Raw genomic sequence first — 18,538 nt, forward strand, 5'->3', positions numbered from 1 at the left:
TGGATATAAGTTGGGGATTCATCGATCGGATACGAAATACCCAGGATAGTAGGAGAAAGTTTTAATATCCGTATTATTCGGTTGTAACGGAAGGATGAAATAAAAGGCAGAAAAGCCTAGGATTGTAAATCGCGAACCGACATTATATTATTGTACTTGAATGATTCCAATTCTTATTAAGGAAATAATATTCTCTCAATATTAATTCAAACGCAACGCAACGATTTATTTTACCAAAAGGACAGTGAACAAAGGACAACCGATTTTCATTGCGCAGATTTAAGACTGAACGACCTTAACAGCAATCTATATCGGCGGCAGGAAAGGTTCGGAAGGGTGCCAAAAAAAAAGAAGAAAAAAACAACGTATGTATATCGCATAAATCTTCCCTCAACCCCTTTCCCTGGTCTTTCGCGAACGAACCAACTCGAAAAACGAGCCGCGCCGCTGCATGGAGATCGGCGTGCGCACATACATGTACATCCGCGAACACGGAAGAATACGCGGGTACCCTCCCTCCCCTCCTCTTCCCCACCGCACCATGCCGGCAAAACGGATGCATTTCGGATGCAGCTGCGAGTTCGTTAGAGCGTCTAACGCGCGGGTGCACGAATTGTTTATGCGTCGTGACGTTGGCGGCGTCGGCGGCCCGGTCGTCCGTCGTCCGGGGTGGAGCCCCGGGACCGCGCGCACCGCTCGGTATATAGTATATATTTCGCAGGAAGCGCGCATACGCGTATCAGAGAACGATGAATATGCATACCTTAATTCGCGGGGCTAATTGAATAATTTGTAAAACGCGACGGGCCGGCCCGGGCCGCGACCTTTTTACATTCCCCTTCTACGGACGCAACGGCGCAACGTGCCGGCAACGTGTTCTCCCCCGTGCTTACCTCGCCTGCCTACCGACAGGACGAGCCCGGCGCGCGGAATGATATTCTTACCTCGCTTATGCTGGAAGCTAAGGTATGCCGTGGATAGCTCGGCTAAAATGCGGTTTGGCACCCGCTTAGCTGTCGCGAGGAACGCCGCCGCCGCGATCCTACGCCTCGTGAATCATTCCGGCGAGCATACCGGAAAGATGCTAACTTTATTCACGTCCGAAAATGCCCGCGAGTAACTGTTGTGTGACGTCGATGGAATATAATTTTGCGGGTGATTATTTCGCAGCCACGCGAAAAGAACAATTTTACTGCGGCACCTTTATAAATTCAGCTATGATAATGCAGCCAAGTTATACATCCGATACAACTTTTTTAAATTTAACATAAAATTCAACATAATCGTTTTCGGATCTGCACTTCGACACAGCTGTTCTTTTCGTGTACAAGTTGCGTATTATGCTAATGCTCTAAAAGGAAACTAAACTGGGATTGTTTTCCGTATAAAGACTAATTTCGAGAGATATATGGATCAATGATTTTTGACAATAATAAATTGATTTTTAAAATTGTGCGCATTGACGTCTGTTTGGCTAAAATTTCTATCCTGAAGAGCCGAAAAGTTTTTTTTGACGAGTAGTTTCGTGGGCCTAGTCCCCCCCCCCCTCTGTTAGCCGATGAATCGGCTCAAGGCCCTCCTTACTTATGCAATGCGTGCCTTCGCCGGCATACATCACTGCCAGCGAACGTTTTTACGGGACACGATGCGAGCAAGAATACGCTTGCGCGCGTTAACATTCTCGGAATATCATTTGTCCACTGCCCAAGGATCCTCAGTCGGCGCCATACTATATTTTTTCATGACACGAATTAACAACGCGCAGGACAAGAATCGGAGGGTTCGATTAACTCATTAACGAGTTAATTATCTACTAACAAATTCCATTCGGATCGCGTCAGTGGCATTACGCGTGAAATCGCTACAAATTGAAAGCAGTATTGTTAAGATCCGTTGCTTTTCTCAAGATATCAGAGTATCGAGTCTTGAATAAAATGATTTATTCTAAAAAAAAAATCCTTGATATGTTATTCTGTATAACAAAACAAATTAATCTTGTATAATTTAAAAGGAAGGTCTCATAAAATCTATTAACACCGATTTTATCTCTCTTCATTATCATTAATACATAAACTTCAGGCAAATACTTTGGTTACCCAGACCATCAAAGTTCAGTACCCTTGCTTAAAAATCTGCTGGTAAACGAGTATTAAAATTGCACGAATCTCGGAAAACGAAATCGTTGTCGACAAAAGCAAACACGAATGGCAAAGTCGATGGTGCATTTCACGAACCTACGACGACAGAAAGTAACATAGTTGAAATCTCACGGCGAGGAAGGAAATCAAGCATGCGACGATTTAACGACAAAGACCACGATATCCAAGATCTAAAGTTGGCTGTCGTATGAGCTTTTCTATAGATGCACGCCAAAGGCTGGCGACGAATACCTCTGCTCTATTTCGGACTGTCTCTCGATGATCCTTCTCTTTCTCTGCTTATTTCCTCTTTCTCTCTGTCTCTTTCTCTCTCACTGCTCTTCTCTCTCTGCCTTTCCATCACTCATTCCCGAAGGGAAGAGAGACGTAAGCCTGGCAGAGGGCCTTTGATCCTCCGCACTCGGTGTCGGCAAACAGGAGCTCCGCTGGTGAACGCAGCCACCGCGCTTTAATACCTCATGCAAATTTCAGGAAAAGGGCACCCCTCGTGCCTTCCCCCTTTCCGGGGGTCCCCACGCTCGTCCCGTGCGCTCATCCGCGCCTCCTTCGTCGCCTCGTACTCCTCCACAACGGTGATAACCCGCTATATTGCTTTTCGAACAAATCACTATCCGCCTGCCACGGGAAACGCACCGATCGAAGCGTCTGCCGGAAAAAAATTTTCAAATTCCCGTCGGAATGCATCACTCATCTGGACATCACGCTATATTGCGAAGAAAATATAATATAATACCGCATAAAACGAAAAACATTTTAAACGAAATTATTTTGTTCGCATGCACCCTGGTCTTCAGAAATATTACTTATCCAGAACAATACATAATTATGATTCATATAGCGCCTGTGCTAAAGTCTCTGACAATGCATATTGTTTCAGTATTCAGAGTAAAATAAAAAAAAAAATAAATAAAAGTAGAATTTTTGTTCAAAAATATAAATAGAAAAAATACTTGACGAGCAAAGAGATATATGCATGATTAACTCATTAATTATGATCAATAAAATGTATAATATCTAAAATCAATTACAGTCCATATATTATTGGTCATTATCGATATTTAATAGATGGACTCACGCAATAAGAAAGTATAATAAAATATATAAAATCATCAATTAATAATACAAATCTTTTAAATGATTTCTAGCCGACATCTTTTCTTATATACCCTGTTCGACATTATCACTTTTTTTCAATTACTTCGGTCCTCCCTAATTAACATTGTTTCTTCAGGTATGTGACTTGGTCCCCTCGCCTCTTCCTCGTTCCCGTCTAGTCTATCTATGCCGTCCGATATACATACAATGCAACGTGTGCAATGCCAGGTCAGAGACATACGTAGGTGCGACCGAATTCCTCCCTCCCTCTCCCTCTTTTGAGGCACGGGAGAGAATTTATGCGTTGTGGATTACCGACCCTCCGTGGCTCGTGACTAACTTTGTCCGAAATATGCGATGGATGTTGGATTACGCTGAGATTAGACGGCAAAAGATAACTTTCTATCTGCAATTGTTGTAGCTTAAGAAAAAAATCTCCGACTATTTAATTCCAAAGACTAAATGCTAATATTTTAAATCTTATCGATTAAAATTATTTTGTACTACACTTAGAAAGATTGTTTTTGTTTTTACGTAGCAGTTTTTTTCAATAAAAATTAAATTTTTTTTGTAATGAATAACTAAAATACCTTTCAACACTCTACAGACTATAAATTTTTTAACTATTCAGCCAATAATAAACAAAAGAGATATGGTTATAATATAAGGAACCAAATAAAGAGCAGCAGATACTGACGATATTGCTTTCGCGTTTTAATAACGTTGGCGATTTCACGGAATTATGAAGCGAGCTTAAAGTTATCGGTCTCGTTTGTTGGGCCATAATATTCCGCTAGTAGAAGTTGTAGACGTGTCTCCCTGGGGCGATTTTGAGGTTCCGCGATTTTGGAAGCGGTCACGGGCGAATACGGATACGCCGTTATATCTATATATTTGTCTACGTATTCATGCCCCAAAACCGTCGGTCTCGACCAACGAACCGCGTAATCCTTGACGAGTGAATCTCGTCAATCACGTCCCCGACGCAGCGGACGAATCGATACGAATTCACCCGCGGCTATCGCGACAGTCGCGATTCTCATCCTCCGATTCTTTCGTCACGACCGCGAGGCTCACGAATCGAATCGATTTTTTTTTTTTAGTCGGGTCTTCGATCGTTTGAATAATCGCTAGCTTTCTCTAAGGAAAGAGATCTCGTAATTGTAACTCATTAATTTTAATCATCGAGAACCAGATGAGACGACGAATCTGTTAAATGTAACTTACACATATTGGACAAGTGAATATGAACGAATAAATATAACAAAAAGATAAATTTGCAAGATACTGGAATAACGAAAAATAATAATTATCCAATATCGACGCGTCAACAGACATTTTTCCTAAATAATAAATGATAAGTAGAAAGTTTTCCTCGGAGTTTTAATAAGATCGGGATTTTTCACGTTCTAGACGTAGCTATTACCGTGACCTCTTAGATGCATCAAAGTCAAAGGTAGCTCGCTCGGTATAATAATTTACGAACTCGCTTTTGGCTCGCCTGGTTTCGGGGGCACAAAGTCAAACCGCGACGCCGTCAGAGTTTCACAGCGTCGCGTACAAGTTCCAACGATGCACGTGCAAAGGACAGGCAGAGAGCGAGTCCGCGAGAGCGGCGGGAGAGGGTTCCCCTGTGGAGGAGGTCTCTGCTGGACCAAGGTAGGTACCAGGAGGGTACCGGAGGACACCAGACCCCGGGAGGAAGCATGGAGTCCTCTTCTGGGAGCGGGTGCCTTTTTTGTCCCGCGATATGGCCCGGGGAATGTCATCCAATGAGGGTGAAGTAAAGGGAAAACAAGTAAAATAATGATAAAAGGCGGAGCCCGCGGCGTGATTTGATTGGTCGAGATATCGCCGGCGTTCGGAGTCACAACCCGAGGAAGAAGAGGGGGTTGTCCTCTCTCTCCTCTCTCTTCGTCTCTTATCTCTGTCTCGCGCCCTGACGCGCGGCCGCTCTTCGCTCTGTCTCTACGGTCTCTCTCTCTCTCTATCTCTGTCTCTCTCGTCTCTTCCTCTGCCGTTTCTCTTTACCGCACCTTCGCCGCCGCCGCCGCCGCCGTGCTGCGCTCCTCGTTCCTTTTCTTGCTTACGCTCGGTACTCTCTTTATATCCTCCTCTTCCTCCTTCGTCCCGTATGTAGAAGCACATACACGCAGGATATATACAGAGGAGGTTACTTTATTCTCCTCTCTCCGTAGAGGTCCATGGTCCACGATCGTGTCCTGACTCTGGCAGGAGCATCGGTTTTCTTCCCCACCTTCGTGAATCTCCTCCCTTCTTTCTTCTAACTCCCTTTCGTCGCCTTCATCTTCCTCTTTGTCTTCTTCTTTTCTTTCCTTCTCGTTCTCCTCTTCCTCCTTTATCGTCGGACAAGTTCGAGTACACCGCATGTCGTATAAGTACGTGCACGGACGGTCCGTCGTATTTAAGTGAAATGTAGATTCGTAACGATCCCAGTAAACCTTGAGAAAGAAACGTCGAGCATGGAATAATATCGTCTTACGAGAGGCGCCGTCCCGTGATACTTTCCACGAAGTGTATCGTAAAGGATGACAGAGTTAATAAATATCACGCGTCAGTTAATTGCACGTGCAATAGACGGCACCACAGTCGATGTCAGTAGCAAATAATGGATGTTTTCTCTTACAATATTACCCACATCAATAATAGCTTTAGTATCATCCAACGATAACAAAATAATTGCTGAGATTGAAAGTGATGATTAATATATTCTTAGATCGAAACATTACCAACGAATCATTTTCTCATTGCCCACAACGGTCCACCGAGTATTTATTATATTTTAAAGAAAATTATTTTAGCGTCTTTTTTTTCAATCAATCTCTGTATCATTCTAAGCGATAAACAACCATATTATGCGATCGGTGCAGATCGAAGAAATAATTAGCGTTCGTAACGAAAATTCAGAGAACCCGTCACGTGTTCCCGCAGTGCGAGGGTTTCGTGGTGGAAAAGTATATTGACTCGTGATACGCCATCTGTGCCGAGAGGAGGCACCCTCGCGGCGTTATTGGCAAAATTAATAATCCCCGCTATATCGCGGTCTGTCGAAACGAGAAGCGGTTAATTCGGCTCGCCGCTCATTGATCCGCCGTGTTGGCAGATTAGAAACGTTTCCGAACGAATGGAAACTGTTTGCCCGATGGCTTCGGCGGGACGGCATTGTACTCTCTTGCGGAGGGGAATACCTCGAAACCCGGGTCGGCAGAGCGGAAGCTGCCTCATCTTCCGAAGAAACAACCACGGTGAACGATCGTCGCCACAAACGGCGAAACAACGTCGCGGAGTACTTATTGCGACGCATTAAACGAAGCAAGTTTTCTGTATACATGGTCGTTTGACTAATTGCAAACACTGATTTGTCGCACTCTGACGTACACCTGATGTATTATTGATATCACCCTTTTTCTTTCAAACGTAAGTTAAATAATCGTTGATAGTCACCTACCGCAGTGAGCGATTAAGAATTCAACGGCAAATCAACATTGCATTTTGCAATGCACGCGGCACGAGTATTAAAAATCAATTTTAAAATATTAATTAAGAAGGTTGATAATAAAATTTTTGTAGCGTGTCAACAAATTTCGACGTCTTAAATATCAAATAATAAATTTCAACTATCAAACGAGTAAAATATTGCTATGAAACTTCACGACACACACTGAACGATATAAAACCTAAAAAACGTAAAGAGCAAAGACAAAGTCTAAAGACATCGAAAAGAAACAAATTGATAAAGCTCTTCAAGCGTCTTTGGAAAACTTCGATATTTGACTCAAATAACTAACGCATTCAAAAATTATTTTCTTCATTTTCCCATCATAAGTATTATTCCACGTGTATGATAGACGGAGCACTCTTTGTACCCTAACGCGCTCACGCATGGATCGTTTGAGGGCAGAGCAGTTGTCGACGCGCATTGCGGCGCGGCATCGAAAATTAACGCCACCGCGAATCAAGACGACAATGTGATTCATCAGTTAAATCCGCGTGCATAATCCTTTACACAGCGTCCGATCCCCGGTCCAGCGCCGTGAATGGGGTGGATCGTGGGATACGAAGAGGGGGCAGGGTGGAAGGGAAGAGGGAGGATAGCAGAGAATCAGGAGAGCGGGTGGCTCTGTCAGAGCTGCGAATTATAATCACAGTTGTGGTTGGCGCGATGAGGAGACACCGGGGGTGTGAGGGGTACACGGTGATGGGCCAGGAGGAGCGAAGGACGATGGCGACGACGAGCGTCCGCGTCCAGGGGGATGGAAAAGGGTGTATTTACCCACCGTCGTACACACCGGCGCCGGCACTGAGGACGGACCTAGATGGAAATCTGCAGCATTCGGAGGCACTGGCCAAGAAAATTGGCTGACAACATTTCGCACGGGCTCTGAATTGCCGAACCGATCTCCTATCCCTACCCCCCTTTCTGGACGGTACGACGTACAGCCAAATTTGCGGTCCGGTCCGATGCATCTACACGGATGACGTCTCCTCGTCACGTCTTTCAGTAGTTTAAATAAATCAAAAAAATTATAGTTTAAAACTGAATACCGCAATATGTAATATCAAAAATATTAAAAAAATTAAGAATAATAAAAATTTAAGTAAAAAGAAAGAGTTTTGTTTAACTATTGAAATTTATATTTGCTCCTTTTAGGAATAAAGAATTATCACACAAATTGTAACTAAAAAAAAAATACGTATAGATTATCCAGCAATTCACAATCTTGATTTTAATGAGACATTCGTTGACAAACGCACAACCAATTTAGATGTAAGATGTAAAATCGCGGTATTTTTACTACTGTGTAAATTACGCAGGCACTAACTAGCGTTGACATTCGTGCGTACAAAGGCGCGGTAATGTCAAATAAACGTGCTCAGTCCGATAAAAGGCTTGGAGGCGTTTCTACAGTGGGAAGCTTTAATGAGCGCCTCGTGCCGCCGACAAGCGCCGAATCCCGGGTAAAATAAATCCGACTTGATTGAATCATTGTTAAGCGAAACCGCGTTAAATACCCGTGAAATTAACCCGGGCGATCCGTGGCCGGCACGCGATCGCTGCTGATTGGCTCGAGGGTATCGCCTTTAAAGCGTCATTAGAGCGCCTCGCGCTGTCGACCGACGATTAATGATGCGTGCGCCAGGATGTGTCCGTCTCAGGTGCCGTTCCGGTCGTAACGTCTTTCGAAAGGAACGAGAGTTACCCATCCTACGAGAGCATGTCTGGAAAATATGTTAAACGGCGATAATGAAGTCCGGGTAATTTGCCAAGAAGATTACCAACACAATACTTAAAGTGCTACACAAGTATCTCAGTATTACGAAACATAATGCAGCAAGGCGTAATTACTTAAATAAACTTTCAGAAAAGCGGAAAACGAAGCATTGACTATAGCTCTCTAATGTATCGGGTCGTCTCAAAGCTATAAAATAGTCAGAATCATTAAGCTTTGCATTTGATATAATCTAACATGGAAAGAACGGGTTTTCGCTCAAGTATCTAAAAATTTAGCTGAATACAGATCTGAAAATGATTTTGTTAGGCCATTAAAATGATTACGTAAGACGCTGAAACTTAGAAATCTGGTGAATTCGAACAGTATTCAAACGTCTATTCGAAAACGGACAAATTAGAAATCTTGTAAAAATTATCAGATTATTGTAAAGTCTCTCAAACATTCTGATTATAAAATCTCGAATCCTGTTATAATAACCAAAAACTTGGTTGGTTTCATCAAAATCATATATGTTTTGTTAATATGATAAAATTAATTTTGTTCGGTGTAGAAGTCAAAACTTTTTGGAGTAATGCTTATAAAGCATAAACGTGATTTAAAATTATTTTTGATGATAAAAATTATTTTTAGACGTTCCGTATCTCTAACCTTTTAGATATTTTAGCAAAATCACATTTTTTCCCTGTAGCTCTTCTAAAATTCTCTATATTTCTTCGTCAGTCGTATCGGAATTTAATCTCTAGTTACTTTACAAAATAGAGTTTCTATTTCGCTCGGGATAAAGTGTAATACGATGACAGCCGTTTATCGCTCATTCATTTCACTAGTCCGGAATGCGACGGACCGCACCCGCGGTAAATTCTCAGCGTCAATGAACCGATACAAATTTGCTGTAGCTGCCAATTCGCCGTGACTTAACGAGATCGGCGCACCCGCGAGCAAACATCTCTCAGCCGGGATCAATGTGCTTCTCGTTTTCGAGAGGGGCGAGCCAAGCCCTTCACGGCCGGATCTCTCGTATAAGCCTATCTAGATTCTTCTTCCAGCTTCCGGCACCCGCGCATTACATCTTCCAGACGTCGTCACGCTGCACCCCGCGGATGGACAGCGGTCGAAATTAGGGTGAGTACTATCTCGGTAGTGTGGACATATGGGAGCACCATGTGGTCACCACAGTACAGTTCGTTCAGCCAACGAAAGCTAAAACCAACCCCCGTGCGCGAACAGGGAGGAGCCGATGGGGGAATATAGGAAGCCGCAGATTCGGCCGGACGGCTAAACGCCCGCCGCAATTTGTAGCAATTTGTTAAGTAGCCGGCCAGAACATTACCTATATTACGTTTACTCCCCCTTGGACCGGACACCAAGATATACGGCGTACGCGCAGATTTATCGTTTCTGCGGAGAGAACGGAGCTTGTGTGTGCGAGATTCTGGGGCGCCGCATCGTGCCTCGCTCATTTTAAGTTATCGCAGTGTTTAACCCTTTTGGCAATGCGAAGTGGTTACGATCAATCGATCCATTTGTTTGGCAATCTTAGCTAATTCGTTACCATAAATAACAGACACCGATACGGCAAGACTAGACTTCGAGTCAAGATGAATGACTATTTGATAAAATTTTGTAAAATTTGATGCTTATAATTTTTATAGAAAGTTAAACACCGTCGGATACGAGTAAATCTGTAAACGATTTACCGCAGTCTCGTGAATTCAAAGGAATGTCTCGTTTGGACGACTGTAATTATCCATTGAAAAGCTTTGAGTTGAAGATAAAGATAAGAGCGTTTCAACTTCTTCATGTTCTTTCGAGAAAATGAAGCGAGTCAAGAGAAGTCAAGAGAAATTAGCGCACAACAAAACTATTTTTTTTTTCGGTCGCGTCTCTGATCGCGGGAATAAACTGAAGGTAAACGTCAAGAGCACTCGCTTTATCTTCGTCCATCTCGTCCTCGTGACGAGTGGCCCCCTGCTCTTCACGAACGAGAGGAGCTTCCATAACGGCGCAGATTCGAGAATAAACCGAAACGACTTCGGCCGCTTCCGCGAATGCTTTTAGTCGATGAGTTCGCTTCCCTATATATCCCGTGTCGTTTTCGTCTCGTTCCGTGTACCGCCGTACTGTTCTGGCCTAACCCAGCTTTCTCATCCATATGTAACAGTCGCCTGGTATTAATGACAAGGGGAGAGAACGAGTAGGACACGGTGGGTTCTTTATCCTACAAGGGACTGTCCTTCTCCCGCCGCGGACTACTCCAGATTTTCTTCGCACTTACATGCTATTGCAGTTTTATAGTTGTCCTTTCATTATCTGATAAATGTAATGGAATTGTTTATTCGTCATCTGCTCGCAAGAATCGCGATATATAGTCAATTAATGTTAAGGAACGCTCTAGATGTATTAAACAAAAATATATATATATATATAAGTTATATGTATTATTTCCAAACTTTTTATCGCGTTGATTAAAAAATTAAATAAATATAAAATTCTTTTTTAATTATATTAAATATCTGACATTATATCGATAAAGCAATAAAAAAAAAATGGTTAGTAAACGATACAAATAATAATACAAAAGTGTGACGAGATACATGCAAAATTATATTCGATCCGTCAAAAAATTGCCAACATCCGCCCGATGATTATTTTTCGTAGAACCCAAACGACCACTTCTCAGATCGAACAATTTTACGGCTGAATGCAACATCGATCGACATTTATGAGTACTAATGAACAACTACAATTTCCTTTTTGAAGATTAGTCGGCCAAAATTATGAACAATATAGAAATTAAGCATCAGAGGCATAATTTCCACAGATTTATATAGAAAATGAGAATTTGCTCACAAATTCTAAAACTATTCCGCCTTCAATATTGGGACCACTCAGTCGATTTATTCATAAAAAAAAAAAAAAAAAAAAAAATTCCTGAGACATTTTGAAACATAAAAATTTTTATGCTTACAGCTTTCCCCGATTTTTCTCGTGCGCGGAATCCCGAGGAGATTTCGAAGCAACGCATCTGAATGCGATGGGCGCTTTTGTGAGTCGCATGCACATATGTCAGAATTAGTGACAATGAGCGGCGCGGATCGAAAACGGAAGAGACAAACGGGGTGAAAGAAAAGAGAAGGCGACGCCGGGGATACCCAGCCGCTCTGTCGCCGCGTTCGTAAGTGCTTGATAAACGGCCGGCAATCGGTTAGTCTTTTTAAACGGCTCGTGATGACGGATCTTCACCTGCGAGCCGGTGGCACTCCAGCTGACCGGCGACAATAGGATGAAAGGAGCAGAAAGATGATTCGAAGGGACTCGTATGGAATACGTACGGGTGTTTGTCTGGCTCAATGGCTCGCATTCGTCGACATCAGTTACGCTATCTCGTTGCCCGGTTTCTTCTCGGATAAGTGTCGTTTGCGATATCATGCGTGATTTGTTTTTCTCTTCCTTCACAAATGATGACCGAAAAGGAGCCAAGAACGCGATGTCAGAAGTCAGCTTAAATTCTCATAAGAAATTGCTTTTCACGTGACAGCTAGCGATTATTTTGATAATCGTCCTCAATTTTAACAATGTATCAATAATAAATTCGCAAGTAATTTAATAATAACTACTAAAATTATTTATTTAATCATATTGTTAATAAACAGAATTTTGATGAGAATCAAGCAATGACTCTCCAAGCAATGATAACTCGAGAGTTAAATGTTGTTAATATCCTTCGTATTAGGGTTGCATTTGTCAGATCTTTTCGGTGCTGGCTGACATAAGGTACTATTAAGCTAAATAGGAACAATTCGATCCGCGATCGTCGAGAATGGTCCCAGTGCTGCAGTTAGCCCTGTGCAAATTGTACCGTCTCTCTCCGACTGATGCACTCTATCTCTTCTCTTCTTTTCCTCTACTTCTATCTTCCTCTCTCGGTGAGCACCAATCGTACGAATTACATGTGGCGAGGGCTCCATACGTCCACGGGCATCGAGTCGAGTGCCCCGCGGGTTCGTCGGGTGAGACAGGAACGAGAAGAGGGAGTCAAGGCTCGAACATGTGGCATCATTTGTTACGTGCGAATAGGGTTTCCGAGCCCATCACGCTATGCCTTATCGAAGCCTGTTTAAAAGCGTCTACGTATCCGGAAATCCAAAGGCGTAAAGGAGCAAGAGATCGTTCGAGCATGTAAACGATCCGTCGTCTCCTGTCAGCTATTCGAAGAAGGGTCGGCAGTTCGATTTAACCGAGGGAGACACTCACGACTGATATAGGCAATGCTTCTTGATAAAATTCACAATATGTATTATGATATATTTCTATAATTACTTCATACTTAATTATACTACTGAATATTCAGATATCTTGGTGAAGAGAGAATCAAGATTAGCTTTTCGATATAAAATTAATCGATACCGAGTAGACCGAGGAAATTAATCATTCTTTTCGTTTGAAAAATGGATTCGGCTTCAAAGACATACGAGCGATATTACGACGAGGCTCCGTTATCGTACAACATTTTTCTAGGTTGTCATCGAAACAACGCGCGACAAGTATCCTCTGCATACGAGGGCGAGAATCCGCGTGGAACGCGCCCGATGGGGATCTCGGTTTCCGTGGACATATGGTCAGCCTGTGCTTCACCGCGACAAAAAAAGCGCTACAGAAACGGTGACAGAAGTTGGGAGTGTCGGTGGGCGATATATCAGGGCTTAAACTGTCCCGTCGCAGCAAGCATGTCCTACCAGCGTGGTTCTGCGCACCCTGTCTGACCGACTGGATGGTTGGCTGGTCGGTCGGTTGGTCGGTCGGTCGGTCGGTCGGCTCGCTGACTGGTGCGCGTATGGCATTGCGTTCAACAGGGGTGCTGGCATTAGTTAATAGCCCGGGTGCAATACTGGGGACACGTTAATGCGAGAGAGCGGGGGAGAGAGAGAAAGAGAGAAACAGGACAAGGGTGATCGACGTCTAACCAAATGTGGTTTCCAATCTATTGCGTTTTTACGCAGCGCGTCTAATGTGTTCCGGGCATTAACGTTCGTATTCACTGCTTTCGGGAAACGTCTTTTGTGAAAAGAGAAAGAACTACCTGTCAAGAATGGTGAAGGAGATACATTTGCGTGGCGTTAAATTAAACATGTGATTTGATGATTTGATATCTTTGCGATGTAATCTTACCATCGAAAACAGGAACCACTTTTTTTAACGATAATAAATTTGAAAAATTAATATTCTAAATCTTTCTAAAAAGTAATTGGTATTCTAATATTTAAAAAATTGTTATTACCCGTTCTCGAGAGACCTGAGAGACCCAAGAGACCTGATCACTTTAAAGAACGAAGAAGTACACGAAGAAACGAGCTAGGATTTGAGCACGAGATGACGGCGCGCGATATGGAGTGGCAAAGGAGTCTGCCAACACAGACCGTAGTCATTATAAAAATAATCAAAGTTTCCCGGGGCAGAAGGCTCGTCGGGATGGATGATGGGTCGCGAAACGTTCCGGCGACCGGCGTCTCATTACGTTTGACGATTATGCGTTAATTTGCGCCTAGCGATACTTCAAAAGATTTTTATTCATTGCACGAGCTTTGCCGTCGTCCTAGGCTGGAAGTCGCGCGACGTACCCTGGTAGCCTCTCGGAGCCTCTCCGTTCCGGCATGGAGACGACTTCTCAAGTTTTATATTTTTCCTGTCTTTCACGTCGAGGATCGAGTGTCCTCGTCAAAGGATCCGGGAGATAATCTCAACGCCACGCTGAATGCGTAACGAGTTTTTCGCTAGCAACGAAAAGTGGACTCGCTCCTGATTAGCTTTGCCTTTACGTACTCCAAGGGTGGGGGAGTAGGGTGAGGGCAACTCGGCATTCTCGCGATCAGGCGTCCTCACGGGTTGGTTCTTTATGAAAGTGAACGGCAACGGAATCGTCTTGTACCAACATTGTTTTATTACACGCTCGAAAAACAGTTAAATCAAGAGATGCGGCATTCAGATTTTCTTCAAGTGTGCATTTTCAGTTCTAATAAAAAATCGTGCGTTTTATCAATTTTTTTCCTCCCGTAAGTTTCTTTTTTCCTTCTCTTTTCCATCATTGTTTTTGTATCAACAGGATCTCCTTATCAAATCTGTGATAGATATTCCTTATACATATTACGGAAAGCTGATTCAAATTCTCTCGTAATTCTTTCCATGTCGTCTTCGATCTTTCCCACCTGCCATCGCGATAACGAGCTACGGTCGGATCATCGGTCGCGGTCGTTCAATCGAGTCGCCAATCAAAAGTCAACGAAGCGTAAGGAGCGTGTCGCACGTTTTAAACGCTTTGCCGTTGCCGCTGCGATAGAAAGCGCGAGAGCAAACTGACTCTCCGTCTCCCTCGAGACGCGCTGCCGCGCACGCGGGTACGTGTGTACGCTTTTTCCACGGTGCTTACGTAACCCTTGCTCGATGCTGGATCACGATGCCGGTATCAATTAATTCCGTCCGTATATCTCGCGCGGAGAGAGAGAGAGAGAGAGAGAAAGAAGCCGTCGGCCATTGTAACGGTGGCAGCGACGGCGGCTGCCGATATACTCTCTCGCCTGTCTCGATACTACCACGCTCGACTACGCTTCAGCCGACAGCCGCTCTCTCGTTTTGTATCGCGACGGCACGTGCCGCTCACAATGGCACCAAGTGACTCCCGCATTCTCTCTCTCTCTCTCTCTCTTCTCCCTCTTCCTCCAACCGAGATCGGCGTCGTCATCAATCGACACGGTCTCTCGCCCTTACGGACGCACGCCCACCCGACCCTGCGAAATACCGAAGGCAAACAAGAGGAGCAATGCCAAAAAGCATTTATTCCCGATTCTTTATCTGACACTGCCCGCGTGCCTCCTCCTCCCTTCCTCTATCTTTCTCACTGCGGTCGTTTCTCTCGATGCACACGCGTGTCCTGGGCGTGCCTGCCTCTCACGCGTGTACCCGTGTGGACCGGGGCGCCGCACCGCGTCGCGCCGTGCGCCGTTCCCGCTTTTATTGCTGCCGGAAATTAATGAGATCGCGAGGCGATACGACAGATATGGCCAGGCGAACGATCCAACTAGCAGCACGTTCGTTCGGCTTAGGTGCTCGCACACACTCGCTTTCATTAAGCGATATTCTTTAGGATGTGGATCGCAATTAACGAGCTACATTCACAAACAAGAACTAGTCGGCTGCTTAAGAAATCCTGTACAACTTATATCGTAATTAACAGAGGTACTCTACAAATTGGAGCAAGCGTATCGACATTACGTGCTACTGCGTGAAACGCTTAAATGATCCTAGATGTTGTTAGTTGACCGATTTATCACTTGTGTGTGATGTCAAGCGAAACCAAATCGTTCGTAGATCGCGAGATCGGGGGAAAAGAGGGCGCAAATCCGAGGTAACGAGTGAACGCGGTCGCGCGTAAAGGCATTTTCCACGTTCGACTTAACGCTTGATCGTGATGACGAATCGCAACGTTACGCCGACACGAAAACTTCTCTCGCGATCGGCAAGGGTGTACATCTGGCGTTCTGGTGGCGCGGCAGAGAAAACCGCAACGCGGAATCTTCCTCGCCCGGCGAAAACGGAAGGCGCGGCTGATGGATGAAGATCGATGCCGTGTACGCGACGCAGCATGCATCCTCCGTCTATACTTCAATACCACCCTCTCTATCCATCCCTCCCCCTACCCTGTCCCTCGCGCGATGTCGTTACATCTCATATCCTTCTCCTTCGGGTTAATATCCTTCAGCACGTGTGGAGATTCCGACGCGACCAGAGAAGCGCGTCAGGTGCCTCTCCAGCACCCCTAAAAATTCGCCGGTATTTTCCGACGAGGCGCCGCTGTTCGAGAAACGATTATCCCTCTCTTTGAATAAACTCGAGATATGCACCGGCATATCCAAGTAGATGCGAAGAGTGTTACCAAGTTCTCTATTATATTTGAGCTTATAAAAATAATACATGTTATGTGACCGTACTCGTATAAATAATATACAACTTATCACTTGATAATCTTAGAATTAATGGCATATAATCAACGAGTCGGTAATTATTTGTGCTATTATTCGCAAAAACATATAAAAAATATTTTCTCCTACAATCTTTTAGGAAACTTTGTTTCGAGCACGTCCGAATATGAATATGTGGCGGAGTCGAATGGCGTTGCGTATTTTATGGCGTTCCGAGCAAGAAGTTCCGAAGCTTCTCTGTGACCATTCGGCATATTGATATAAAAAGATATTCTAGGTTGCCTACGAAAAAGTCAAATAAATTGCTAAACTTTCCGGCGGCAGCGGGACAAATTGCCCGAGGGAATCGACGATAACGGGCGAGTTGCTTCTTTTCGTGGAATTAAATCTGTCCTTTTTCTCGATGTACCCGCGATTATTTTCCGGCGAAACTACTTACTCGATCAGCGAATATGTTTGTGACACATGCTTGTTTACGAGTGCACCGCATCTTTATTCCGATCATTTTCTCGTTCCATCACGCTACTCCAGCTTCCTCCAGACGTTAGTCTTCCTACTTTTTGATCGTAACACACAGACAACAAAAAACTGTTCTCGAATTAAAATATTATGTACTTTACAAGCCCTTTTAACACATATTCTCCATGGATAAGAAAATATATTTTTCTCTAGAATATCCTTCGAAAAACTAAGAATATATTTTTTCTAATAATTTTTTGGATTGAAATTCTTTGCAGTTTTATTTGGTGTTTATAAAAATTATATTGTTATAATTTAACACGGATGTAGAATATAGTAGCTAATGCAGAATGTAGTATTCAACGATCAAACATTGTAAAATTTAAATAATGAATGAATCAGTAATAAAAAGTAATTTAAAAAGCCTAATCATTTAGGCCACATGCATGTTTTAAAGATCAGTATTTAGAATTTTCATTAGTTTGTTTTAATCTTCGTGATCGACGGAAAATATATAGTGTGCGTAATAAGATTCATTATTTAAAAATTATTTTCTTTTATTTTTGTGGAAAATTAGTCATAGAATAAATTCTGTAAAAAAAACCCACATCTCACTTATTCTTATAAAAATTAAGAATATATCTGGCACTAATCTATCTACTATTTAGAGGAAGTTTGTCTAAAGTTTAAGAAAATCTTCTTTTAATGCCTGCTTTAATCTTTCACGAAAATACGTGGATAAAAGTTAAAAGTTGAGTATGGCCACGTGAGGTTCACGAGACTAAAATAAAAACCCTCCAGACTCAGTGTACGAGCAATATTCTTTTTTATTCACAGGGACACAGCACTAACGCGTTTTTTTTTTAAGATTTTACACTTTTAATTACATCTGAGGTACAACAAACCTCACGTGATTTACGAAAGGTTAAAAGAGACTACTGTAAAAGTATTAGAGATATTCCCTTACGTAAAAAATATAATTTTTTCAATATAGATCAAGGGATATTTAAAATATATGATTAGATAAGATATAATTATCCAAAAGAGATAATAAAGATGTCACGCGTTGTAAAGATTAAGTATCGGAACGATGATGAGCGTCCGCGATGATTATTACGCGATAATCAATCGCCGCGAAGATCGTACGAACTTGATTAAGAATCGGCGAGTAACCATTCCCAGCGTGTGATGTTTACCCGAACGATCCTGGCTGGATCAAAATCCTCGAAAGACTCCCGCTGGCTAGAATCGGCCGAGCTGTCAGACGAGCGATTATTGATGACGCGCATTGATGGCTATCGAGAAAGAAAGAGCTGACCGCGGTCTTCGTAGCGTTGGCAACGCTCGCTAACGCGGATATAATATGCCGGGTTCTCTGCCCTCTTCTAAGGGCGTCCAACAATACAATTTTCATTTTCGGTCGAAGGGTAAACGTTTCCCCCCCATGCATCGCGCCATTCTTCTCGTTCTTTTCTTCGTTCCTTTCCTTTCTCTCGGATGACCTGTGTCTCTCCCTCTCTTGTCTGATCTGGTACGGAACTCTCTCCCCTGCCTCGATCATTTTCCATACGAGTGGAATATTCACTATGACGAGCCA

General features: G+C 43.3%; 1 protein-coding gene across 6 annotated transcripts in view; it reads left to right on the top strand.

Moving 5' to 3' along the window:
• LOC120359156 overlaps window positions 1-18,538 on the top strand; it is a 159,712-nt gene that overhangs the window by 112,842 nt on the left and 28,332 nt on the right. Inside the window, exon 4 of one of the 6 annotated variants that reach the window (XR_005575977.1) lies at window positions 278-365. The exons of the other annotated variants lie outside the window; for them this stretch is intronic. The gene's annotated coding sequence lies outside the window, so the exon portion shown is untranslated. The remainder of the gene's footprint in view (window positions 1-277; window positions 366-18,538) is intronic. 6 annotated transcript variants of the gene reach the window in all.

This window comes from Solenopsis invicta, chromosome 12 (assembly GCF_016802725.1).
Source record: "Solenopsis invicta isolate M01_SB chromosome 12, UNIL_Sinv_3.0, whole genome shotgun sequence".
Classification (NCBI taxonomy): Eukaryota; Metazoa; Arthropoda; class Insecta; order Hymenoptera; family Formicidae; genus Solenopsis; species Solenopsis invicta.